We start from the raw sequence: 27,378 nt of genomic DNA, 5'->3' as shown, positions 1-27,378 counted from the left end.
AGAGGTTTGAATTTCATTTGACGTTTGCTAGACACATAAGAGGAAAAGGACTTTATCTTTCAACCTATACAGAGTACCTCATTACATACTGATACTGTTAATTGGTATTCAAGTGCCCAGAGGCAAAGACGAGGAACACTTTAACAAGCTGAAAAATATTGTTAAATACAACAGTACTATAGAGAGGAAGGCAAACCCTCCAACACCGCGAAAGCAGGCCCGCAGAGAACCCAGGGAGGTGACTCCATGCTGACGGACAGACCAGTACTGGTACCCGCTAAGGCTGATTTAAAATCCCCTACCTTTATATTACATTTCAGCCACCCCTGTGACTACACAAACCCTCTGGGTCTCCTAATAGCAGCATCTCACTGAGACCATTGCAGTGACATGAAGGGCCACATGCCAATGAACTTCTAAATCTCAGCCTTCCCTCCTCCCCTCTTCTTTGGTCGCTGAATCTCTGCTGTATTAGTGCATCGGCACCGTCGGGATTATCAGGGCACCACTGTCTGCTGGGAAGGAATCGAGTGGCGGTATTTTCAGCTGTACTGCCAGCATGTTTCTGCAGTACTGTGAGGGGAAAAACACCCCAAAAAACTGGAAGAGCTGGCTGAACTCTACAGTAAATGTAATTAAGCTCCTGCTAAACCATATGACTTTTGCTAAATTTGAAGCACAAACAACAAAACTGTTTTATCAGTTTATGCTGAGTAAGAAAGGGATAAAGAATTAGATTTTTACAATTCAGTATGAGGCAAGCGCAGCCCTGCAGAATCAGCATCATCCGGGCTGTGCGCGGGTGGCAGAGCTGGAAACCTAATTTTTGAGACAACAGTAGATAGAAATTTAAAGCTATTGCTCAAAGGGCTCAAGTAATGAGTTGTAAATTAATTCATTATCATTTGCTGTATAGCTGATGAAAAACAAGTCAGATCGCATACGCTGTACAAGTTTTGGTGAAACCTGACAGGTGATGCTTTTGGCCAGAGAGAGAAGCGCATAACGCCAGCGGCTTCATTTGTGACCATGCTTCAATTCCAACAAGTGTTTGTTTCCCGCAAGAGTAAAGTTTTCATGAATTGGGAGTAAATTTGACTAATCCTTGTTAAAGTTTCAAAGTTAACAAGTATGTGCCTAGAAGAGAGCCTGACAAAACTTCGAGTCAGGACCTTTGATATATATGTTTCTTAAATAATGCTAAAGCATTATAAGACCCAAACAGCTCAAACTAAAACCAACTAACATCAGTGCTGCTGGTTTTAGAAGAACAAACAATAATAAGGAAGAACTGCTAAAATAATAGCAACATAATGTACTAGTAAACACAAAAGAAGTCAGTCGGGAAAGTACGCAGACTTTCATTTCAAAGAAGAAAAATGGTCACCGAAATTCTCAGATAGTAAAACAGGACTGATAAGCATTAACTCTCCACAAAATTAAATTACATTTTAAAAAAAGGAAGAAAAAAGCAGGAGCAATGAGCCCTGATAGAGAAGACGACTGAATTAACATATCAAAGGAAGGAGATAGGAAAGTAATCCAGAGGGTAATACAAAAGAGAAGTTTAAGGGACACCTTGGGATAAGTTTTCTTTGAAGTACTGCACTTCCTAAAATAATAGGAAGGTTATCTAAACACGCCCATCATGCATCACAATTATTGTACTACACTTTTACTTACAGAAAATTCATTACATAAGTGGAGAGTAAGTGCTCCTGTGGAACAAGCCTAATTAAGAAGCTCTCATTATGGGTGGAATTAGTGTCAGGGACACAGAAGCCAAGTCAGACCCGGGGTGTGCACCCAGGCCACACGCGATCCTCCAAAGCAGAGCAGCCTGGTGGTGATTGAAATCTTTATAGCTCGTGTATCTTGTTAAGCTAAAAATGGTTTAATTACCCTACATCTCATCTCTCTCCCCTCTGCTTCCCATTTCCACAGACTGCACTTGCCTCTGACATCAGATGCAGCAGCTGCAAGATCACCAACAACTGTTCCGTCACATGCACTGGCAATATTTCATTTTCTATATATGCTGGAACAAAAAGCCTTACAGGCCATTAAAATAGCATAAAGAAGCCGAGAACTTGAAGACAATTAATCAACCATCACTTTGCAATCATTTCCGTAGCATGCTGCAGGTGCACTTCCTTTGTGGGGACATTGCATTTGTCTGCCACGAAGATGAACCTGACTTCTTTAGCAATTTACATCACAGTAAATGTTTAAGGAATAATTTAATTATTGGGAAAACTAGAAGAAGTGGCACCAGCTGAAGAGATGTCCAGTTTCTACAAAGCAAGAGACTACTTGTGGCTGTACAAGACCAAAGGGTTGCCCACGCTCTGCACAACACAACTGCACCAAAGAGGTTCCTTTGTTACTTTTCTGACTGTGCTGGAAATGTACTGATTGTACAGTTTACAAGGAGATAGATACACAGTGTATTGCCTGAGGGACTCCTTGGGCAATGTCTTTGAGAAGGATAATCCTGCTTCCTTTCCTAAGACCATCCCTATATTATCACAATGCAGTATGACTTTGGCACATGCTTTTATTTTTGGAGATTTATGACCTGGAAATATTTTACCCTATTTAATTTTTTTTTAACTTTAATGCAGTTAATTTTGCCTCAAGCCACTGTCTTTTCCCAGGCCGGCTCCGTGACCACCTTGCAGGTGCAGTGGTGCATCCTGAGCAGATTTGCTTGCCTGAGCTGTACTGCATCTGAATGGGTAACTCCAAACGAGTAGCAGCAGATACTAATTTCGGAACTTCATTCTCCAATGTATGTGACAGACGATACAGGTATCTCCAGATGACTGATCTACATCCAATAATCAAATACATGGCAGATATGATCTTTAGATGAAATTCAGTCTGAGAGTTTAAATGGAGAAGGAAATCAGATAATTAAAACCCTGACCTTAGTAATACATTTTTTAAAGTGACAAAATCTATAAAAACCTCAGGCAGAAACATAAAGTGCAGCTGAAAGAGATTCATTGAAAACCAAATTAATATTTTAATTCTGTCAACATGGAAAAAAGTCTTTAAAAGAGATGAAGTTCAGCATGAGTACCAGCACAGTGATTTATTGCCTTTTCTCCATAATTTAAATGGCTGTTTCTTTAACGTTCACTAAATTTCTCCTGTAGAGGTTCAACCTTAGTTTCTCACAAAAAAGCAGCTTGCACTTTCAGTGCTCTCTGTAGCACTTCAGAAAAAGGAACATTCAACTGAGAAAAAGTCAGTGGTTTTCCAATAGCTGTGTCAAAAATCAATTAGGCTGAAGGACCAGAGGTGGGACTAGTAAAACTTTCTTTACCTCTGTAGCTCTGCATTTCTTCTCTAAGCAATACGAATGGGCTTGTGTTTGCCATACAGTCTCCACGAACAATACGTTTCAAACAGTGAAACTAAAGATACCTACATATTTGTAAGGCAGCACAACGCTTTCAAAGCCAGATCAGCTGGTCAGGGCAATATTTTCACGACACACACTTTAAATGATTTTTCCAGCTTTTACCTTACAAGGTGCTTCCCTTGAGCATATCCTCTCAAAAAGCAGTAAAAATAAATAAATAATCATGAGCATTTGGCTTGACTGCTTCCAAGAGTCTACAGCAATCACTAAATGGGAAGTTGCCAAAACTGTAGTCTTAATTAAGTGAAGATTAATTCTTAAATTAACTTAAATTTAATACAATTGAGTGATATATCATGTTTATATGAATTGATCAAAAGCACAGTTAGCAGCCATGCATGGATCCATATTTAATAATACGATTTTAATATTCAGCTCACACTTAGCATACAACTGCTTTTATTACATATATATGATGATTACCATGGTGCTGTCAAGCCTTTCCAACATTCCCATCCTCACAGAAATAAAAATTTACAGGTGCTATTCGTATCACCAAATTTCTACCCTTTGCTACAATTAGACCAGCACATCAAGTACCCTGAATAGCAACATTTCATGGCAAGGGGATAGGAGAGAGTCATGCTTTTAAAACAATCTAGCTGCCAGCTGCAACTTCCATGTTTCGGGGTAATGGCAGGAACACAAAACTGCATCAGGCGGAGTCTGGCCCCTGCAGAGCAGCAACGTTCACTTGCACCATCCCAGAACAGCCACTACATCTCCCCGTTTCCCAACTCCACAACGCTCCCAATGGAGAACTGCAAATTAGGACCAAGAACCCGGACCTGAACCAGAAAGGGTTCCATGAAGAAAATAACAGACATCAGCAGAAGGAAGGACTAAGTTGGATGAAAATGCCCAGATGATCCCAGAAGGGCAGCAGGTCCTATGCAGAAAAGGAAAACAAAAAGAAACCTGAAAACAGTTCTTTGATCTGGAGAAAAATTTCTTCTTCACATCAAACCTTGCAAGTAAATTCATTCTGGTTAATCTCTCGGCTGTTTTTACAACAGCGCCTTTGCCAGGCAGCTGAGATTTCCAGTAGAACCAGGAGCGGTTCCAAACACCACATCATCTTGCCAGGTGCTCTTTTTAAAATTTTGATGTTTCTAAATAAGGTTAAAGGACAGGCAGAATGGAAATTGTGCATTAATGTGAGCAAACCAGCAATATTCCCGAGGCACCACAGAATATATGACCACCAAAATGGCAATTCCAATAGGCACTAAAAGACATCCAGAGTCTTAATGGCCAATTACAAGCCTGATTTAGTTAATTAGAGCCAGCTATCTTATTACACAGACAGGTCAAAACCCTCCATCCTCAATATCATCCATAGCCTACTACTACACATGCCTTTTTAGAAGCTTATTTAGCCCCATCTTTAAAATTACATACAAAAAATGTAAGTGTCTTTCATGGGCTTGCCTTTACAATTTAGAACGATTTTATGAACACCATGCTTGAGATAAAATCTAGGTTCCTTCTGGTGAAAAAAGGCAGTGCAAGATAGCAAAGTATTCCCATACAACGGAAAACCAATTCTGGTGGCTTCAGCAAGGGTTTTATCAAACCGAAACTTTTCATAAACTCATGCTGTTCTACATAAAAATAATTTCTATTCCACCTGCAAATGTCAGGTCTTAGCCTCAGTGTAACAATTGTGTCTGCCATTCTATTAATTTTATTCTGAGATGCAATGTATTTAGAAACCTACTTAATAATTCAATATTTTCCCTTAGCCAACTTACAGCATCCCTTTCCAGAAATGATCAACACTGTGGGATTTATTCTGATATGCTTACTCATGCACAACCGGATTACAGGAATATGGGAATAAAACGAACAAAAATAGCCACTCTGCACTTCCTAAAGCAGGAATTTAATTTTGTCTGTCATTGGCTTGAAAGTTATACTCAAATTAGCTTGAAATTTTAAGAATCCCTTAAGGGCTCATGTTAATTACGTCACCCCACTGAACGTACCAAATCTGTATGGATTTCTGCTGCCTAGGAATTGCAGGAATAGGAACTCAGCAAGAAGTCACGCATGTGTATCTGAAGGCAACATTTAAATCTTGTAAGGAAATGAAGCAACTTCCATTTCAAAGTCCCAGAAGAGCACTACTGGAGCTGTTTGCTCCGCTCAAGCTGTGTGAGAAGAATCAACCGCACGTATATGCTTCTATCCCTCAGAAACCAGTGATTTGCTGAGTGTGCAAAATGATAGCCGGCTCCAGTTAACTAAAAACAGGCTCATAACTAGTCAAAAAGTGGGCTCTTGGAATATTAGCAAAAGAAAAAAATGAATTTAGGGCTTGATTGAAATCTTCGTCTGTCCCATCCTTAAGCTCCACAATGACCCTTTGTCCCTTCCTTACTAACTTTCAGTCTTGTCTCAACCCAGATACTCTTCCTTATTTCGCTCATTTAAATGTTCTCCAAATAGTTGATTCATTTGGATATTCATGTAAATTGTTTCCATACCTCAAACAGATGCATTATTACATCGGGCACCAGGATTTGAGAAGAAATCCCACAGCAGTATCCTGGGACTTACTAACTAAACAGTAACCCACTTCATTTGCAAAAAAAAAAAAAAAAAAAAACAAACCAAAAAAAACCCCCCAAACCAACATCAGCTTGGTTTACAGTAGGAGAAACATCCCAGCAACTGGATTTTGCGTTTGGGATATGCTCCGCCGTGCCCCTCTCGAGCAGCGCCCGGTGTTTGCCTAGCAGTCATCCCTACCCCCTGTATTCGGCAGCAGCAGCAGGAAAAGCTATTGGTATTCAAATCATACCCCAGTTAAGACTGCCACCATATGCTGACAAAATATCTCGTATTAGATCCTCGGACAGCTGTTTCGCTACCACCTCATATGACATAAGGTGAGAGCAAAAGGAAATTATAGGGAGGAGGAGAATTAAAAAAGCCCAACAACTCAACCCAGGCATCAATCATTTCTATTACCCAGCTTGGGCACGGGGAAACTTTGTGCAGAAAGCTGGATACTGCTCTCAAGAAGTGCCTCTGATGCACAGATTTACTTCTACAGCCTTTAAGGAAAATGTAAGCCATTAACAATGGTGATTCAGAACTGCCAGGGGAAATACGAAGCACCCTACCACCCTCATAAGAATAATGCAGTAATCTGGAAATATTACAGCAATGTGTCACTTTCAGTTTTGTTCTAAATAAAAAGAGGGAAATTAAAATTAAGTATCGTATTAAACACAAATGCCATTTCATTCTAGATTTCTGAAGGGCATTCATTTTAGAGTACAGTGCATCTAGACATCTCATTATTTAAAAAAAAAAAAGTATTTAGCTGTGAAAGAATATTAATTTTCTCAGTGAAATTTGATCTCACTTCACAGCTTTTCTAACTTCATTAGAAACCTCTTAGTGAAGCGTGAATTGCCAGACACTGTCCTTCTGCAAACTGGACAATAATATCAATCACCGATGCATTAGAAGGACAAAGGGAAGACAGGGAAAGTGTCACTAGCACAATACCTTTGAGTGTTGAAATTGTTGTTTTCATGTTGTGAGAAATGCTGACTGCTTCCTCTGCCATTGTTGCCTTGTACGAATACGGTGCCGTGCAAATAGAATTACACCGTGAATGCATTGCTAAACTGGTAGGTGAAAACTATTCTATGCACAGTCTTTGCACAAAGAAAATCTGCTCTCCTCAGAGTTATTTGTTTAAAAGGGCTAGTCTATTCATACACAAATATTTACACAGCATTGCACAGTACTATGTTGCATGGAATACACTGTATTTTAAAAACAGAACTATTCTGCTACTTTCAACAATTTTCAATAATATCTATTACAAAAACATCCCTTGCATTGGGAACGTAAAGACTAAAAGACACTTCATTGGGTGTTTATATCCTACTTATGCAACACAATGAAGATCTAAAACAGTTCCATGAACCCTTGCAGCTAGTTGGCCTAGAAAAATTACATTGCTATTAAAAACATATTTATGATTACAAATATTTTCATAACCCTAAATTAAGCAGCCTTGAATTATCTCGTATTTACCCATGGGCAGATACTGCAGATTAACTGGGATACAGCAGCTTGTTATCCCAGACCCCACACATACATGCTTACCCCAGAGTAGCTTAGACTTGAGAGGTGAATCAATAAGGTAGATCTCTAAGACATCATCCCTAAAGAACAGGAAAACATCTTCCTAGATTCAAGCAATATATTTAATAATATTCTCATGGCACAAATACTAATTTCTCACACATCTCATGTCTGCCAGGGAAGAAAGATCCTAATGTGGCACCAGCAACCATACTTGAGAAATGCAGCCGGGGATCAGGCAAGCGCCAGTAATTTCAAGTGAGATTTAGCTATAAAACACGCTATTTTTTTTCCTAAACTGAAAAATATCACAAGGAAATGCTGGAATTTTTAGCCCACCTTGCTTTTCCTTTCCCCAATGACTTTTAAATAAAACAGTACTGAAAACAGTCAACATTTTTCCTTTATCATAACTCACTTTTCTCCCCAGTCAACCCAATTTCTTAACATCCATATGCAAAACAGCTTAAAAACATTGTGGAGAAAAACGACGGTTGGAAATACTGGGGGTGAGGGGGGGAAGGTCTCATTTGAAACACAACTAATAAAAAAAAAATTAACTCGGCTTACATTTAGCAAACAAGCATGTTCAAAATGCCCCGTTGCACACACCTAGCCTGTACTTCACATCCACCTAGTGACTTTAGGGGACCAGATACCCCATCGGGGGCACAACTAAGGCTGGTTATCTTTCCCACTTTCATTCACTTTAGAAAAAGGAAAAAAAAAAAAGAAAAGAAAAAAACCCCACAACCCAGGGGGTACTCTCACAGAAATAAGCAGATGCCGCTATGTATCAGACCATCGCCAGAGGCATTTCCAGGGGAAAGCAGCCGCGTGAAATGGATCTGCCCTGGTTCACACCACTGCCCCGGGAGGCTGTGAAGAGGCGAGGAATTCAAACGTGAATGAAGTGTTTTCCTTGCACTGTCCAGTGTAACTCCTCAACACGCCTGGCTAGCGTTACAAAATTGTCTGCTTCAGCACAACACTTGCCAGAAATTATTAACACTCAGATTTCTCATGGAGAAAGATTGGCTCCTCTGCACTAGCGAGATGGCTGGTGGAGGAATGAGCGGCTGCACGAGGCAGTCGGCATACTTCAGTGCTTTATTTTACCCTGAGACAGAGAAACAGGGTAGAGCTGAAGAAGCTGTTTTCTTCTGCTTCACTTCCCTTACGCAGGAACGATTTAGGCGGGTGAGATGGGCAGCGATTTTGACCTCGTTGTGTGGGTAGAAACTTCCTACATGCAAATTGCAGCTACCTAAAAGAGTCACCTTCCACGCCCCGCTCCCAGCATGTTGCTACCTCAATATCCGAAGAGCTTTATTTGGCCCCGTTAATGTAGTATCCATAAGCACCTCATCATCTTTAACAGATTTGTTCTCACAAATCCCTGGGAGGCAGAGAATCAGGGTTATGTCATTTTTGCAGATAGCTTTTATGTGCCACATTTTCCCAGGCATTTGACCCAAGCCGCACACCAGTTCCAGCCAAAGAAACAAGGACTGGTACCCACCCCACTGGGACGCAGCCGCATCCCCTCACCAACCGCTCTGTCCTCAACAAGAATAACCTGTCACAGAATCACAGAATCACTACGGTTGGAAAAGACCTGTAAGATCATCAGGTCCAACCTGTCCTTTCCATTAATTCCTCCTGCAGCATTTCATCATCTTGCCTACTGTCTAAAATACCAGACAATATTATCTACTTACACCTCATTAAACATTTGGGAGTTTAGTTGCTGTGAACTTCTGAAAACGGCAAATTCAGACCAGCCCGTACTCAACCCTGCAGACTGAAGTCAGGGCTGCTGTTAGCCTTATACTGATAACCAACCGGTAAAACGGAATTAAACGGCAGATCTTCAGCCAACACATCGGCCAAAAACAAGCCCAGAGCAAGAGTTTCCAAGAATCACCTTTGCTCCCTGCCCTGCTCAGGACGGGTGCACAGGGAAGGGATGGTCTTTAATTCCCTCTCCGTGTCATTCAGCTACAAGGTACGATGCTACGAGCAGTGTGTTCCACTTATCTCCAGTTCCCCAGTAAAAGAACTACTGCATTATTTGACAAAGTTTTGTCAGATATTAACTACTGTTTTTATAGAAAATACTATTTAAATCCAGAATACGTATTTTTGAAAAATTCTTCTACTGGAAGTGTGCTCTTTTTTCTTACCAAAACCATCATGACTGTTGTGCTCCAGATAAATACTACTGCACAGACCATTCAAAATAGGATCTGAAATCCATTCAGAGCCTTTAGAGACCATCATATTAATTTAGCTGCCACTCATTCACCCTCAGGGTTGAATTCAGCTAAAAAAAATAAAGACATATTCCAAACTGCATGAAGCTGCAGAAGTAGGTGCCTCAACTCTGGTGGAAACTCTAGTTCACTTTGCTTTAGTTCATTTCAGTTACGACACCAGATCTCAATGTCCTGTGTTTACAGAATCAGATAACGTTTTTAATGTACACAGCCAAGTGTTTAATTTGCACATCTGTGGCTTTACCCAGTGTTACCAGGAGTCCATTTGTGCACCTCAGGATGCTCAAAGAAGGAAAATGAGTTATACTAATTTGTTTAATCATTAAATACATTTATTTAAGGATTAAAGTAAGTGATTTGATACAGGAATATGTGGCAATAAAGGGGGAGGAAGAAATCCACAGTTGTGTGGGGCTAGTGGGCCACAAGTGGCCGTACGCTCCCAGGATTATAGTGGTAACGGTCACGCCAGGCAGGGATGCTGCACACAGAAATGCTTTGGCTAGAAAGCTAAATTTGCATGAAGGAAGAGAACAGGGGTAGATGCATGCAGCTTTCTTCCATGCCCACACACGGCTTCTCCCAGGGCTGGGCACTGCTGCGTTTGGGAAAGTGAATCCACATACCCCTGGGATACAGCACTTCCCTAGTACTATATACTTCAGGATATTAAGACGACAAAAAAAAGGATGAAGAACATCAGAATAGCCTGGAAAAGTCTGTCCCCGGACCAAACAGGGAAAAAATAAAATTAAATTAAAGAAAGAAAAAGCACATTAAACAAACTGTTGAATGAAGGCCCAGCAATATCTTTAACCTTCTCTTGAGTCTACTGAAAGGCATAGCCAACTTGGGCTAAAGCTGGAGAACGAGTAAAAAAGTGGTTTTTTGATTTGGTCCTAAAGAAGACTGAAAAGGAAAATAACGATTACAGGCCTGGAGATGTGCCACCGCTTGCTTTGTTTCATGTTTTTGATGAGGAACTGAACACAAACAACAGTTTGGGGTTTTTTGTTTTTTTTTTTTTTTTTCAAAATTCCCCCCTATTTTTAAATCAATTTTCTAATTTGTCAAATCACTTTTAAACTAATCTTCACATTTTACAGCGTAGCTTATTTTTCGGTGAAGCAGAGCAACATGTAGAGCTTGGTATCCCCTGGGAGAATAAGCGTGGGCAGCAAAGTACTCCATGGTTTTGCCTGATTCTGAGCCACCCCTCCCTCTCCTCTCCGTTTCTGTCCCAGGCTCCTACCCAGCCTCCCGCCGGCATTGCAGTGGATACCAAAATCATTGACTCGCTGTCAAAGCTACCCTGAAACAGCACAGTTAAACATCCAAAACACCCTTGTATAGTTTGCTCTGAAGGAAAATGCTGCAAATTACAGCTCCCAACTATGCCATTATATCACCAAAACAACCAGCAATGAGAAACAGTTCTTTGAAGAAAATTGGGAACAGATATGACAGAGTAAGTACCCACTATTATTTCAATTGCAGGAAGCTCATCTTTTTCTGTAGGTTCAAGTTTTTTTGCATGTTTTCACATGCATAAAACTCGTTCAAATCACATGCCTAACAAGATCTAATGGTAACTTAGAGCCCAATCCTGATGTAATTTACACCTTACACAGGCAAACACAACAGAGCACTGAAATTCTATTTAATAATCTCCGTTTTTCAGGCTAGAAGAACAAATAAAAGACTAGGTAAGGAAAAAAAGATGCAGTGAAACCCAAAACACACAGGTATCTTAAAAGTCGCCCAAAGTCAGGACAGAGAGTCAGTCGCTGTGCCGCATGGAAAGGACTATGCTTGTGTAGTGACCCAGCACACCTCAGCTAGCTCGCTGTGTTAAAAAACAAATAAAGATTTTTTTGGTTGGTTGGTTGGGGTTTTTTGGGGGGAGATAGTGGAGAAATGGAAAGCTCACATTCATAATATGAACGTGGATGTGTTAAAACAGTGCACCTGCCTGTTACTCTAGTCACATTCGGGCAAAAAAGTTTGGTGTTATTTCTAGCCAACTCTGGATACGCAGAATATCCCACCTGCAAAACATCCCACTGCTGTTGGGCCACAGCATGCTGTTCTGGCCAAACGCCGGGTAATGAGGAAGGGAAACAAAAGACCAACTGCAGTATTTCTCCCTTAGGAAAGGATAAACTTAAGCTAATGATATACTTTGTCTGGAATGAAGAGACATTTAAACCACGCTTGCTTCCTCATAGCTAATATTTATGTTAACAAAGAAGGAAAATAGCTGCTAGGATACACCTAGAACTGAAGTGCAGGCCATTATATATCTTTTGATGATTACAGCGGTATTAAACACAATAAAAAAAAGCGTGGATGCTACCTTGTGAGACATGCTTTAAACAGGACTCCACGTTGTTTTTTTCACTATATAACGTTTTATCCTACTCTCACGGGGTTTTTCCCTCTTTTTCGCCCCTAGGTAGGTCACTGGATAGCGACGCTAATTTGTCAAAGTTCTCGTGCAATTTTCTGCTTATTGAAAAGTGAGGAATAGCACTGCAATTTCAAAATCTATACCACACGAAGCAACTCCAGTGCCAGGGTCTTAGAGTGACCTCTTTGTGTTGATAGAGGAAAAAATAAGGTTCCTTCATTTGTATTAGAGATTAAAGTCTTTATCCTTTGCTGCATCAGACACTACAGCTTCCTTCCCAGGGGTATTTTGTTTGGGGTTTTGTTTTGTTTTTTAAATACCTACGGGGAAGAAAAGAGGAAATAACATGCCAGGTTCGTTATTCCTGTCCAATTTCCTTCTGACTTCACACAATTTAATTACACAAAGATGGGAATTCAATTTTATTTTAAAATAGCATTCAAATGCTTTCTGAAAAGAAAATTCTGTATTTACAAAGAAAGGATCGAAATTATCATTCAAAGGCGTATGTCAAATGAGGACAATTAGAAAAGAAAGTGCAATTCTTTGCTGTGAAGGATTCAGCCACAAGGAAGATGAGAAAAGGAAACTAAACAGTCTCTTCCTTCTAACATATGTTGAAAAAAATAATGAGAATGAACATGTGAATGCTCTTAATTTCATATATCCTTTTCAGTATATAGTACTCTAGGAAGCTTAAAATAAAAAACAAACCACAACATTTTGACCACTTCAGGCTCCCCCAGGAATACATTTCAGTTGCTAAAAAAAACAATCTTAAACTCAGATGCTTACATGTGCAGTGAAGTCAGCTGGACCGCCACTCAACAACGTGGCTCAGCACTTGCTAGAGCTATCCATAAATCTTCACATGCTCCAAAAGAGAGGCTTCAGACAGAGGCTGCTGGCCACCAGCCCTGCAATAATTCACTCTGCTATAAAATCATTTTCTACCACTTGCTCCAAGTGCTCGCACGGAGCCGATGGCCGGTCTGGTCTTCAAAATGAGAGGGGCAAACTCGGTAGGAGGCATGAGGCTGCAGCCAGTCGCGAGTGCGCTGCCAAACGCAAAGGGCAGCTCCTGCGCCTGCCCTCTGCCCCTCGCTCCTCTGCAAACTCTGGCCAACACACGTAGGGGTCTATAAAATAAAATATAAAAAAAAGACTCACCAATGTAAGAGCCAAGTCACGCTTTGACAAAAGCGGCTTTTGAAAAGAAAACGCCTGAGGTGCATAAAAGCCTCTTCTCTTCCAACTAAGCGGAAGTATTTCAGTCCTCGAAGGATTTTAAAAGCAAACCTTCTAAACCGATGAGAGAATTTGCAGGGCGAGCCCCGCTCTGCTCCCGGGGCTGCTGCTGCCCCGGGGTCCCAGGTCATCTCCCAAACACCTCCACGGCACGTTGGAAAATGCCTTCTCCTGCAGAAACCACCTGCCATCACCCACCCTTCACGTGCACTGTCATCTCTGAGACCAAACTCATGTTTAGCGGGATACATCTTGTTCTCCACTGCATATAGCAAGGAGTCTAACCCCTCCGAGATTAAACTGTCAGAGGGACAGCTCTTAGTCCCTGGGGGAGATGCTCTATTACGTGGGGAAAATTCTTACCCAGAAACTTTCAACGACATGTCATACAGTTCCTCTTCCTGTGACTTTTAAATAAATAAAAAAAAAACCACCAGTGTTTTTTTTTTTTTTTTTGCTAGAAGAAAGGCAAAGGAGGAGGTCTCAGACTGCTGGAGGCCAGGACTGGATTTGGAGGAAGAGTGGAGGATTGAGAAAAAACAGAGCTTCCCTCCCGTGGTCAGCTCCAGGTATTTCGTATTTCCAGAAGAACAGAAACCCTAAACGCAAGAGTATAAAACTATCAAAATACTCCATTTCGATGGGAAAGAGAGGCCTGCTCGCAGCATGCCCTGGGGAGAAATCAGAAGGCAGAAATACAAACCTGCTCAAGGCAGACCGGGTTAAATGGAGCTTGCCAAGAACAGATAAGAGGGTCCTGTCAAGAAGATTAAAATAAAGTAGATGCTCGCAATGGAAGGAGGTGGGGGAGATCAGAAACCAAGCAGTGTGAAACGGGAGGAAAATGGGAGGAAACCACGAAACACGATGGACAGCCTGAAGAGCGAGTCCACTCGGAAGACAGTGACGGGAAACTGCTGCCCTGATTTATGCCCATTGCATCAGGTCAAAACGGAACCCTAACACACAAATAGAAAAGGTGAAAGCCTCAGGATGTGATCTAGGCTTAAGATTTAAATTCATGGGGTTGGGTGGGGTTTTTTTGCCTTTTTTTTAAAATCAATATTACCTGCCCAGACAAGAGAAGGAGTTGCCCTCAAACACAGAAATACTAAATTCTTCAGTCTTAACGATGCCAAAGTGCATTCGGTATCATGGTGTGCTAAATACTACAAGTGTTCAAGCTGACAGTAACAGTTTATATGGATACTGGATTATATTTCCATCCCTTAAGGGCTATTAGCCTGCAGTTCGAGTAGTTTTGAAAAAAGAGCTCAGATCCAAGCCACACCAAACTTACAAACAGTTCAGAAATGTATTTTATGCACAATTCTTGTCCTTAACACAACTGAAATCCAAATCCTAATATGATCTGAGAGGGTGAATCACAGCTTCAAGAGTCTTCGTATTACCCAGTATTTCGCCATGCCTCTCACAAGACGGGAGTACTAAGTGATCCCCCAAACCAGCAGCCATCACATCTTCAAAGGCAAAAGAAAATAAACTGGAAACAGACTGAGAAGAGAAATGAGCTCTTCATTGCAGCTGTGATTAAATGAACCAACTGTCTGACGCTAGGACAAATATTGTACTTCACTGTATTTAACTGCATTTTACCCTGGCAAAGCTGATTATAAAAGCATGAGATAATTTGCAATTATGCTCTAAAAACATCCCATTTTTCAAATGGCATACAAGATTAACAGTGTCTGTACACCAACATATAACACGTGCCATGTAAGGATTTTTGGTTTTACCCCAGTGAGCGCGCCAGGCTAACTGAACCTGTAAACTACATCACCTGCATTCAGAATGTCAAAGTTTTTCCAAGTCTTCTTTCTCCTTCCTTCTCCCTCCCCAAACTTGCAAAGTGAATCTCAAGGCTGAAAGCTTCAAGCTTGGCAATGAAACACGAAGCTCCGCAACCCATGTTTGTGGGACACTGCTCACATGCTGCTTTCAATAAAATACACAGAAGTGGCAGGCCTTCAGTATTCCCAAAAAATCCCATCGCACTCCAGTTCCAGGAAATTCAGAAGTACCGTCACATTCGTATAAAAGTTCACCCATACATTTCTAAGCCACGTGGGAGAGAGAAGCACCTACCTCCTCTTGCACTTCTGACAAATTAATTCCCCAACATGATAGAACCGTACAGCAACACAACCTTCTCCTTGAGGTTTATGTTGTACTTAAGCTTAAATCTCAATTCCTTGGATTTGCAATATTTCTTCTGGTAAACTTGTAAAGCTGTGGGAAGGCTGGGAAAAGCTGCATGTAAAAGGCGCTCAGATTGAGCTTGGATGAGCACAGGGTTTTTTTCTGGAGACTATATATAACAACAGCCACAGCTTCTCTGAAGGCTGAGCCTGCCTTTCCCTGTGTTGCTACAGAAAATATAAAGTTAGCAACAACGATGAGGAGACAGAGCAGGATGATCCACTGTCTCCAGGGGGACTCAAGTCCAGCAGGACGCACCTTGCTGCTCCGTTCAGCTGCTTCCCACGTCACACAAGTCCTTGTCCACAGTCCCACGTCAACGCTGGGACGGATGAGGGGTGAAAGGATTCACGATGAAGCTGCAGTGTCGTTGCTGCACGGTGGTTTGCGTCTCTTCCAGATTTGCACCTCCAACTCTACTCCTCTCTCCCTCCCAAATTACTTTGCTGTTATTTTCCATCACTGAAGACGTCACTGCGTTTTCTCATCAGCGTGAAATGTTCACTGGAAAGAATCAAGTTTATTTTGCTCAATGTGGTTTTGCTAGATAAGCATTTGGGAAGTGCTATTTGTCTTGCAGAAGTCCTGTTTCCTCTCGATACAGGCCAGTACCCTGCAAGCCGATTTCTGTAGCGTTCTACTTAATTGTGAGTCTTGTTTCTTCTAGTCAGCCTTCACGATTATAGTCAAGTACTGTCCTGTCCTGATAGGCATGCAGTTACACTTTTGTCAGATGTATTCACATTCAAATGTTACAGGTCTTTGTTGGGAGCGATTTTATTTTTTCCTCCACAAGAACTGGGATGTATTACGACGCTGGTTGGTGCACAGCAACTCCCCCAGAGCGCAGAAATACTCCCCAAGTGCTTTTTCTGCAGGAACGGAAAGCAGGCTTAAAGTCTGCAGCGTATCTTGAACTGAGCGCAGGAGCATCACATATTTTCAGGCTTTTCATCCAGATACTAACTGACTGGTGGTGGTGAGAAAATAAGCATTGCTTGCCAAGCGGTCATGAGGGGATGGCCTCCTCGAGAAAATAACACGCCCGCCAGTGACAGGCACCGCTCCAGATGGACAGATTGCAGCAAAACACACATCAGTTCATCAACCTGCGTCAAAACTAATTCATCAAGTGTCTCCCAACAACTTCTGTATTTTGAAAAACTTTACAATAGGATAAAAAGGAGGTTCTCTTGCTCTCTCAGGGCCTCTGCCCATCCCCTGGCTAGAAGGACCTCTTGGTGCTTCACGGTAGGGAAGCAACTCCCCACATATTTAAATCAGTCTTCTGATAAAAGTATGCCAGAAGACAGGACAGAGCTTTTAATGCTGGAGAACCACCCTCCTGATGAAACTATTTGCTCTGAGCCGTGCAGCTGGAAGGATGAAAACCCAAAGGCTTTGCACCAAAGAGCAGGGCAGACCAGCGTCACCCAGCACAACCCTTCTGGCACCACAGACGGGCGCTGTACCTCAGTGCCTTTGGGAAACACGGACACTGGGCAGATGGCTTTGCTGCAAAGCTTGCAAGACAGCAGCGAAAGAAAAAGAAAGGAAACCGTATTTACGGGCTCAAGGCAACCCTCCCCCTGAGCACTGAGGTTTCTGTTGAGTCAGAGCTGTCATCTGCCCTGCAACAAACTTATCTTCACTGTCCATTTTGTGAGTAAGATTTAATCAGGGCTCCCTGGCTCCTCAGGGAACCAGCACTTTAGCATGAACTGCTTCCACTCAAATGTAATGGAGTGAAATTGCTCATGCCATTATTTTAAATGGTTTGAGGCCACACGGTCCCCAGTTTCATTAGCTGCATTTATATACAGACCTTACACTTAATACTGTGGAACCTAGAGACATGTATACATTACATGTCATCTTCCCACCACACACAAAAAGTAAAAAACAAAGAAATTAAAACACACCCCGACAGCAGCAAATGATCAGCATAAATCAGAGCACCAGTTTAAGTGTCTCTGCTTGATACATCATCTATGTGAGGAGAATATTTCTGCACGCATGTATAAACATCATACACTTCAATCAACTGTTTGCAAGTGGAAGAGGTAGAATGAGTCTCCTCCTATTCTGCTTTACAAATTAGAAGAATTACCATCAGTCAGACCTTGCACACACTGACGTTGGCAGGCAGTGTAAAAAACTGGGCGCCCCAGACTTTACCTGCGCTCAGGAGTTCATCCAAGTTCAGGTGTTATATTTAAGCTAATTAGCTACGTTACCGCCGGAGGCCGTGTGGGCACTTACGCGACTAGTCAGACCCACGTGCTCGCAACCCTGCTCTGGCACAGCAGGGCGAGCGGGCTGGGAACGCACACGAGGAGCTGCCTCGCTCATCCGTTTAAGCCAACCGTAGGCCAGTTTACACTAAGTTGAAACAGGTTTAAAACTAAACTCAGGGACTGATACGCTATTGCACCATCATAACTGAAAGAGCCTATGTCTGCATATTGGGCAATACCTCTGGATCTCTCTAGCAACATGTGAGCGAGACATATGAAAATAATAATACACAGATCCCGAACTGAACAGCGTGACAGGAGTGAGATATGAAGCACTCTTGAACACAAAACCATGAGCAATTAAGCTTTATGTGGCTGAAGAGGTGTGAGTTCAATCAATGCTCATATACATTTTTCCTGGAAGTGCTATGATTTTATATCAATTTCTTTGTTTACTTTAAGAAAAATTGTACAATCTCTGATAGACTGCGCAGAGGATTATAATAAGCTTATAAAGTGTCCACTCATTTATTAAGTATTATTAGTGTCATTTTGTACTTTTGCAAAACCTACTTGAATAATAAAGTAGTATCATGAAAAAAGAAATCAAATTAATGGAGTTGAATGCTGATAAGTTTTTAAGGTTTGTTGTTAATTGCAACATGGATACAGTTAAACAACAGATGCTGTGAGTGCTTTTTAGCTACCGGTAATTTTTGTTTTGTTCTGTTTTTCTTACAAAACAGATTTTTCATTTAAACAGCTGCTGGGTGATTTTCAGCATAGAAAATTAAACCCTTCTCTATCACTCAACAAAGAAACAGTGATTTGCTGTTAATCCAAAGAAGAAAAAAGCGTTTTTATCAAACACAAGGTATTAGGAAAAGAAAGAGAGTAATCAGCAGGGATGTAAAGTTACCCTGCAAACAATGTCACAGGCAAAACCTATTGCAATAAACAGGCCAAGCATGACAAGACAAATCTGGCTCATCCACCTCAGTAACTGCTTTATGGAGGCAATTTGCTTTATATTCTTCCATTCTTCACTACAGCACCTCCCCTCACCATAACAATATGGTAATCCTGCACTGAGCAAGGCTATGGGAATATTCAGTGGAGCGATCTTGTTTCAAGATGGACTTTTTGGTTTAAATTTAATCTGTATTTTGCTCTGTATTTTGCGTTAGAGAAGGTGAAGCCAATTAAACACTGCTTCACCTGGAAGGGAAGGGTAGGGACCCCTTGGTGTTGGAGTCGTTTTGCCCACGGGTGCAGCCCAGCCGCGGTGAAGCCAGGTTTCATTCCTGCACGCCCGGAGCTCACCGCAGCCGTCTGACACCAGGGCACCCGTCTCGAGATTCCGCTGTGGAAGCCCTGCAACCCCGAGAAACCAACTCCTCCTTTCCAAAGAAGCACTGCTGGGCTCATGTGACAAAGGACTCTGAAGATCTGAGCCCAATACCCAGAAAAGGGCAATATTTGGTTTTCACAAGTGCTCTACCCTGTAAATTTGCCACAGTGAAAAGGGCTTCATTATCCATAGCTCTGAGGCAAGTTCAGATTTTTAGTGCGGTAAAACAGCTTACTTCCATTCAAGTCAGGTGGATAAAAAGACTCCGACTCTTTACAAACTTTAAACAATTGCAGTACTGCAACCAGTACCTTAGTCCTACCCAAAAAACCAAAAGTGAGGAGACGATGTTCACCATACACAGCATCCATAACCATCTCTACCCACTCGTTGTACAGGACACCCAGACAAGTAGTTTAATCTGGACTCTAAGTCATACACAGCTAAGTCCGGAGATGAATCCCAATAAAAGAGTCAGCAGCAGGATTCACACTGTATCACTCACCACTTGGCTGCTGAAAAGGAGAGCATTGTCTAAGATAGCAGGACCCAAATGTCTCTGGACATTTCAAGGACAGGTCCGGTGTTTGAGGGCACTGGGAAGCATGAAGAACCTTTTAGAGGCAAGCAGAAACCAGAGCACTGGGAATGTGTAACACCACCAGAGGGGAAAAAAGAAGCAACTTTGGGGGGGGGTGGGGGTGGGCTTTAAAAGGTGCCACACAATGATATTTGTACTATGCTGGCATGCAAGTATTAGAAACAACGAAAAAAGTCAGGACACAACCACCTAGGCAGGTCCAGAACAACAGTGATGCAAGACGGAAAGCGCAGGCACTCAGGACATAAATTTATAGGATGAGAAGAGAACCCTCCTAAGAACAATATTTACTGCCTCCTCAGTATTCTTTTTTATTTTCCTATGTTTGCTTGACCTTGGACACTCCCTGTTTGGCATTCTCGGAGCAGTGCAGAGCTCTCTTTCGGTACCCAGTAAGTCTCAGCCCTCCCAGGCTCGCAGGCTGAAGTATTTTGTCCTGCCTAACATCAACACCAAATGCGGGAGACGCCTTCTCTCCCTAATGCATAAGATAAGGCTGTAATGACAGGCTATAAAGCCCTCCACATACACACAACTTGATGAATATTCATGAAAAGTCAACACATAACATTTATATCATTCCAGCCACACAGGGAGGATGAAGTGCCTCCCCCCAGGTAGCAGCACCGCACTCAATTCACGATGAGCCACTTTGTACCACGTTAGATAAAACCCGCAGCCACTCGCACCCTTTGCATTTCAAGCCAGTTCTTCTCCTTCGTAAACAGCATTCAGAAAGGAGACTGAGGCGTGCATAGTGACCCTGTGAGCACTGCAGAACGCACTCACCTTTTTCACATGCATACCCAAAGGTATTTTTCCATGAGATAATATTTTTCAGGCTCTTTTGGACTTGGAGAAAAAGGGCTTCAGCGAAATAAAAACAACTCTTATCTTAAAACAACTGTCAGTTTAGGAAACAACTGACTGAGCAGCAACTGTGTCCTGGGTATGTACATTGTTTTATATGAAGGCACTCCTTAAAACAGAATCCCAAAAGTCCCATTAGTTCATGAGCATCTACCTCCTGCTGACCTCTCCTAGCACCACGAGCATATATCCCAGGCTGTTTTCATGCCTTCCAGGATTGCATCTGTGCTAGAAACACCGGATAATGATTTTTAACACAGCAACCATGAGCATTGCCAGCCTTTCTGGATTTCTATACATTCATCATATTCAGCAAGGAGAGCCTTCCCGATTAATACAGAGATACTGGAATGGCGATGGAGAGATAAATGGCATGGATTGAACAAACTGTAGATTAGGAGGCTTTTAGGGACATTCCTGCTTCATCCTTACATACTGCCCATATCACCTCAACATGCATTTGTACTTAATCATCTGCTGTACGCTGCAAAGATAAAGTCATGTGGTCAGACCCTCAACCTTAGCTATACTGAACTGCGCTGATTTACAACCGCTGAGAATCAAGCCCCAAAGCTTTGGAGAAACTCCATTAGCTTTATTTCACCTCCTGGATGAAGACCAAACTCTGCACTCATCGGTATGATTCACACTCTGCTTCGCTCCAGAGCTCATGGCCTCTGACCGCTCACGCTGGATGCACGGTAGCTTTCTCCCAGTATGTTCTGGGGGGAACAACCTATTTCCGGAAAACTCTGGCTGTGAGAGTGTTTTGTCTGAAACAGCCCCTGCAGCAGACCATGGAGGAAGACTATGATAAAGACCACTACTCCCTGGGGAGGTCCTGCACACCTCACGCCATCCAACATTTGCCCTTCAGCTCCTGCTACAGAAAGTACTGCCGTGATGGACTGCAACGCAGCTCCCTCTTTGCTTCAGGCAATCTGACCTGAAAATATTAAGTAATATAATCCCAGGACCGTTGTATGGGGTCCAAAGTAGACCTGGGTGAAGGTCAGCACGAATCTGCCCAAGCTACTGCAGAGAGTGCTAGCCTCAAGAAATACTGATGAAAACCAGGCTGTATGCAATGACCCAGGAGGTAAGGTTTGTGCAACCTGTACCGAACAGTATCAGCGTGGACAGACTCCTGCCCGGTGCACTTGCTGGCTATCCCTGCCTGCTGCCAGGGAATGGGCAGGGGGACACTCCCGGCACAGCACAGCGGGGCCAGGGAAAGGGCAGCATGGATCCAACAACCTACCATCACTCATGAAGGAGGGACACTGCATGTGATTGCCTCCGTATCCCCTGAGCATGCGAGTGACTACAGTGCTCTCTGGAGCCCACGAAGGAATGCTGTGGTCCTCCTGCCTCCCCTGATCCCTCCTCAAGCCCCACAGATAGAACCCAGCCACCGAGGTTGAGCCTGGGGCTCCCGAGAGACACAGAAACACATTTCAAGATATTCACACTCTGAGCTCTGATGTACCAGCTGTAATCAGACCATAAAAACATATTACAATTAAAATCTAGACATTCAACAATTTTCAAAGGTGATCAGACATCCCGATCTGACTCTCTGAAGCCTTTTTTTTTTATATAATCCCACTTGCTAGGCAGCTTGCACCAAGGTGCTTATTTGTCATACGTCTCCTCACTCTGCAATTCTTAACTTGTTAAATCTGAAAGAGAGTACTAATTCAGCATTGTTCCACTGCTTATGAAAGCCATGCAGAAAAAAAAAATCAAAAATAATCTAGGCCAGTTCATTTGAAGTGCAAATGACTTATGCATGCAATACAAAATGCAACAAGTGCCTTTCAAGCTGTCTCATTTATGATAACACAAAAGTTGCTGATGGAATGAGAATTCCCAGGTAGTTATCAGGGAATTTTGCATATCATTTGTACTTCATACTGCATTAGCAACTCTCACATCATGTCAGCAGCTTGAAAAAAGTAAAACAATGAATTACATCTCTCCCAGTTTTTATTCTGCTTTGACTGAGTAATCTCATCACTTATCTCAAATGATTTTGCATTCAATGCAAAATGCTTTGTTCTTTTCTAAAGGAAAAAGAAACCTAACACTTCCCCTGAATTATCCCAGTTTACTAAGATGAATAGTCAGCCATCAACAGAAGAAATATCTGGTTATCACATCTCCAAGGTGCACAAGCTGCACCAGACTATCTGGTATCTCGCTATTAGCAAAACAGATAGAACCAAAGCTAAGGCTGTTATCTCAGCCTTGACCTGTACAAGCTAAAGGAGGAGGAACAGCCAACGTCCCAAAGGTAAGACGGACATGCTCATATGGATGGATTTTAGGAGCAGAAAGTGACACCAATGAGAAAAATACAGTTTTACACTTTTGCTTGAATTCTTGGCAAAAGCCAAGGGAAAAACCAAACATTTCTCAATTTTTTGGTTATAGTTCATGGCTCTGGCTAGAGCTGCATTAACACTTTATACACTTGACACTGCAGTTGGCAGCTTCTATGGGTCAGGAAGAGCAGGCAGTGAGAAAGTAAACACTCCTTTGTAAAACAGGCTTTTAAACTTCGTTACCTCCAACCCTGGGCTCTGATTTTTCTATCCCATCAAACACCGCTTTACCCAGGTTAGGACACATACCCTGCAGCGCAGAAGCTTCTCCAAGCAATTCCCTGGCTGCAAGCAGAAGCCCAGGCAGCATGTCCCTAATGTGCCGGGGAAGTTGAAGCTGGACCATCACTTATGCTCCAGTTTGCCTCCAACATCCGACAGTCAAGGGTGCACTAGGCAAGGGAACCTGTTATCTGTGGTATTACACCGCAACATCAGTCCTTTCCCCAATATCATAGAAAGGTTTGGGTTGGAAGGGACCTTTCAAGGTCATCTAGTCCAACTCCCCGTGCCATGAGCAGGGACACCTTCCCACGAGCTTATTCCCCAGCTTGCCCCACAGCAACTTAATCCAGCAGCACAGTTCGGAGTCTGAAAAGGTTTCTATCAGCACATGGTACCAACGCATCGTATGCCAGTGCTGGCTGGAGTCAGGCAGAGACTTTGCGGATGCTGTGTCCGGCCAACAGCCACACAACATTGCCAGCACATCTGAATCCTGATCTGACATTGCAGCTCTGGAGCTGCCCTGAAAGTGCTAAAAGCAGGTCTGAATGCAGGGGACAGTGCTTTGTAATTTGTGCAATTTGCAATTTTGCATCGTTAGGCTTAGGTACTCTCATTAGGCCTTGCAGTCTATGCCCCTTGTTTCTCCTCTCTTCTTTCTTTTAGTATCAGCAACACTTCATTGAATTTCTGAAATAGTCCTTACTAGATATTTGGTTTCTCTTAAAATAGAATTTGCAGAAAATAAAAACATCTAAATGCCCTTCAGCAATACATCTTCTAAATTACAGTACACATTAATTTTTCACAGAACTTTGTGAAGCAGTTTTATCTTCTCACATTTCACTTCAAGTGACAAGAGGAAAGGATTTAGTAAAAGTGCCCATGTAAGATTTATCAGCAAAAATATGCATTCAAAAGAATTCACTCCAGAAATTGCCCCCTTTTTTTTTTCCTTTTTAAAGATTGCTGTGAAATTGAAATTTCTGAAGTACAAGGGGGCTTTTGCATACTACCTCCATTCAAGTGGGCAGAGCATCAGAGGCCTGACACATACACTGGCTAAAAGCAGATGTTGAAAAATCACATTTCAAACCAGGAGAGGAGCAGGAGAGAGAAAAAAGGAGAAAAAAGAAAAAAAAAGGAATCAAGCAACTACTGCTAATCCAAAAAGTCACAAGCAAAAAGCCTGCACACCAAACACCTGAAACAAGCAAGAAAACCAATCCTATTGCTAATGGAACACGGGCAAAGTAAGATCATTCAAGCAGATTTAACTGCCTTTCCACAAGTGACACTTCGAAGCAAGTAAGCAAGTCTCGATCACTGAGGAATCTTAAGAACAAGTTAGACAGCCATCTGTCAAGAATAAAGCAGGACCTGGAAGAACAGGTCCTGCCTTCAGGCAAGAGGACGGACAAGCTGACCTCTTGCTATCCTTCCTAGCCTCATTTTTCCTGTGAACCCTGTGACAGTTGGAGGAATACACATAAGTAACACCTCATCAAATCTTCAGACTGGTAACAGGTTGGAGTACAGGATACTAATAAAGCTTGTTCTGAGTCCTGTGACTGAATTTCAGTATATAGGGGCTTTCATAGCATAATATAGACCTGGATAGGTAGTAGGGGAAGCAAGGTTAATTTTCAAGTCCAAGATTCTTGCAAGCATCCCTTTTCTGCGGGAATCACGCTGTTTCCAAGCCAACTGCGGCAGTTCGCATACATTAAGCTCCAGGGTAAACTGCTAAGTGGATCAGAGAAAAGCCTACTCCGCAAGGTGGGCAGGAGCGGGATGGGGAGAACAGAGCACAGGGTGGGCATACACACAGCAGCGATTAGGAATCTAAAGCTAGACAAAATAGTTCTAAATTCTGGCCTAAAACAATAATTGTTTTCTGCACTGAGAGTTATTTTTAAATATTTCCTGAAGGGTCTTTTAAAACCTTATTCCATGAAAACCTGGGAAGTTTTAGGTTGAGCGACCATCTACTTAATTCCAGCAAATTGAAAGTGAAGGAAGTGAAATATCTGACTACATCCAGTGCCATAATTTGATGTATCAGAGCTGTGTCAAAGTTAAATATGAATGACCATATTGCTTTGACTAGTCTAAAAACCTACAGGGGATTGTTTCACGCATTGAAAAATATAAAAACAAACTTAGGAAAAAGATGCCATGAGGAAACAGTTTTCCTTTTCCATCCACCGCACATGCATTTTGACAAAGACGACACACTCTAGATGGGTAAGAACAATTTTCCATCATTAGGGAAGCCTTAAACAACCACTGACTGCTTATACTGTCATCTCTTAGGCTCCTACTAAATTGCCGTTATTTGTTCAAAACAAAACGATGAGGCCTGTGATATAATAGAGCAATTTAAGCAATGAAGAATACAACACCTGTAATTCAATTTCATGGCAGCTGGTTTCACAACATGTTTCTATAACACTGTTATGATATAGGAAACTTCTCTCAGAGTGCAGCAATTCTTCTTTAAGTAAGCCAAGCTCTCAAGAGAGAAGTGGGCTTTATGTAGACAAATACGATAAACAATAAGTAATTTCTATCTCCATGCCAGTCCTTTCAGTTCTATCTCCAATTAGTTGCCACTCTTTTGAGGGTTTATATTTTAGTTTATATTTCATATTGAGAGGCTGTTGTCAGAAAAGGTAACAATGAAAGTCACCTGAGATCTCTAATCTTGACTAAGTTTCCAGGCAGAGGAACATACAAGAGCTTCCTTTTCCATTCATCTTGGCTACAACAGTCAACATATACAAAAAAAGCTGTAAATCCCAGGCATATGACCTTCCCAAAAAGTCAAGGAGGGAGCAGGGGGAAGATGGAGATATCAATAATGACTAGTCAATGCAGGAAGTACAGCAAAAACATTCTCCCAAAAGGAGAAATCTAGTATTAGCTCAAAACCCCACAGCTGAACTGCATCCAAGAGCAAATCTTTCTCATCCTACATGGCAAATGATGAAGCCACTTGCTGTCTTGGTGGAACCTTAGAGTACAAATTCATGCAGATATCAAAATTGAGGTTTGTAAAGAGTAACGTTGATGTTCTCCTTCGTTCAGTACTGAACCATGCTACCATGTCAGCTTCATATACTGAAAGCAGGAAGAAACTGTACACCCAATTAGGGGTCGTCTTCCAGGTTTGATGACTGGAATAAATACCAAAGCAGTAGTTTTAGGAAGTCTTTGCAACGGTATAGACTGGCCCTGATGATGAAAACCTTTCCCTCTCTTCTCCCTAGCTTTCTGTTCCTCACAGGCCACCTCCCCCTGCATCAGGGCGAGGATTTGGGCAGAGATCTGGGTGGAGGAACTGTGCCAGGCTGAAATGTCTGCACAGTGAAAGTTGCCTACGCAGAACAGCCTGGGATTCCCTGTAAAGAAAAGGCAGACACTTGTCATGGGCTACATCTGGTGGAAAAGATCAAGGGCACCCACCTCTAACTTTCATGAAATGGATGTGCAACAGGGACATGTTGTATTGCAATGACTGTAGGTTGCAGAAATTCCCCTTTACTCAGGATAAGAAGAAATATTCCTACTGATGAAATGTGTATCTGATCTTAAACTCCTGTTCAACCAGCTCTGCTTGAACCCCAAATCAGCAGGACAAGTAAGTAACCTTGAGTCCCATTCTGTGCTAGCCACTCTACCCACAAAGCAGAAAACCAGTATAACCAGAAATGGGTTAGTAGCTCCCTCCTGCATTTCATGTCTGTTTATACTTGTATTTTATGTCATTTTAAACAGAAAAGCTACCACCTTGAGCATCAACAATCCAATTCTGAGATTCTTCATCAACAACCGTTCCACCTACATTGATGTTCCCCATATGAAAGGAAAACAGCTAAAAAGATCTGAACTATTTTAAGTGTATTACTATTAAGAACCCCATTTGAGAATGGCTCTTCAGTTCCCCCTGCTTAATTTCTACATTGCTAGGAATCACAACAAGTTGATATGCTGAAAATACAAGAATA

Source organism: Gavia stellata, chromosome 16 (assembly GCF_030936135.1).
Source record: "Gavia stellata isolate bGavSte3 chromosome 16, bGavSte3.hap2, whole genome shotgun sequence".
In the NCBI taxonomy this organism is placed as follows: domain Eukaryota; kingdom Metazoa; phylum Chordata; class Aves; order Gaviiformes; family Gaviidae; genus Gavia; species Gavia stellata.
Note: the sequence above shows the minus strand (reverse complement) of the source record.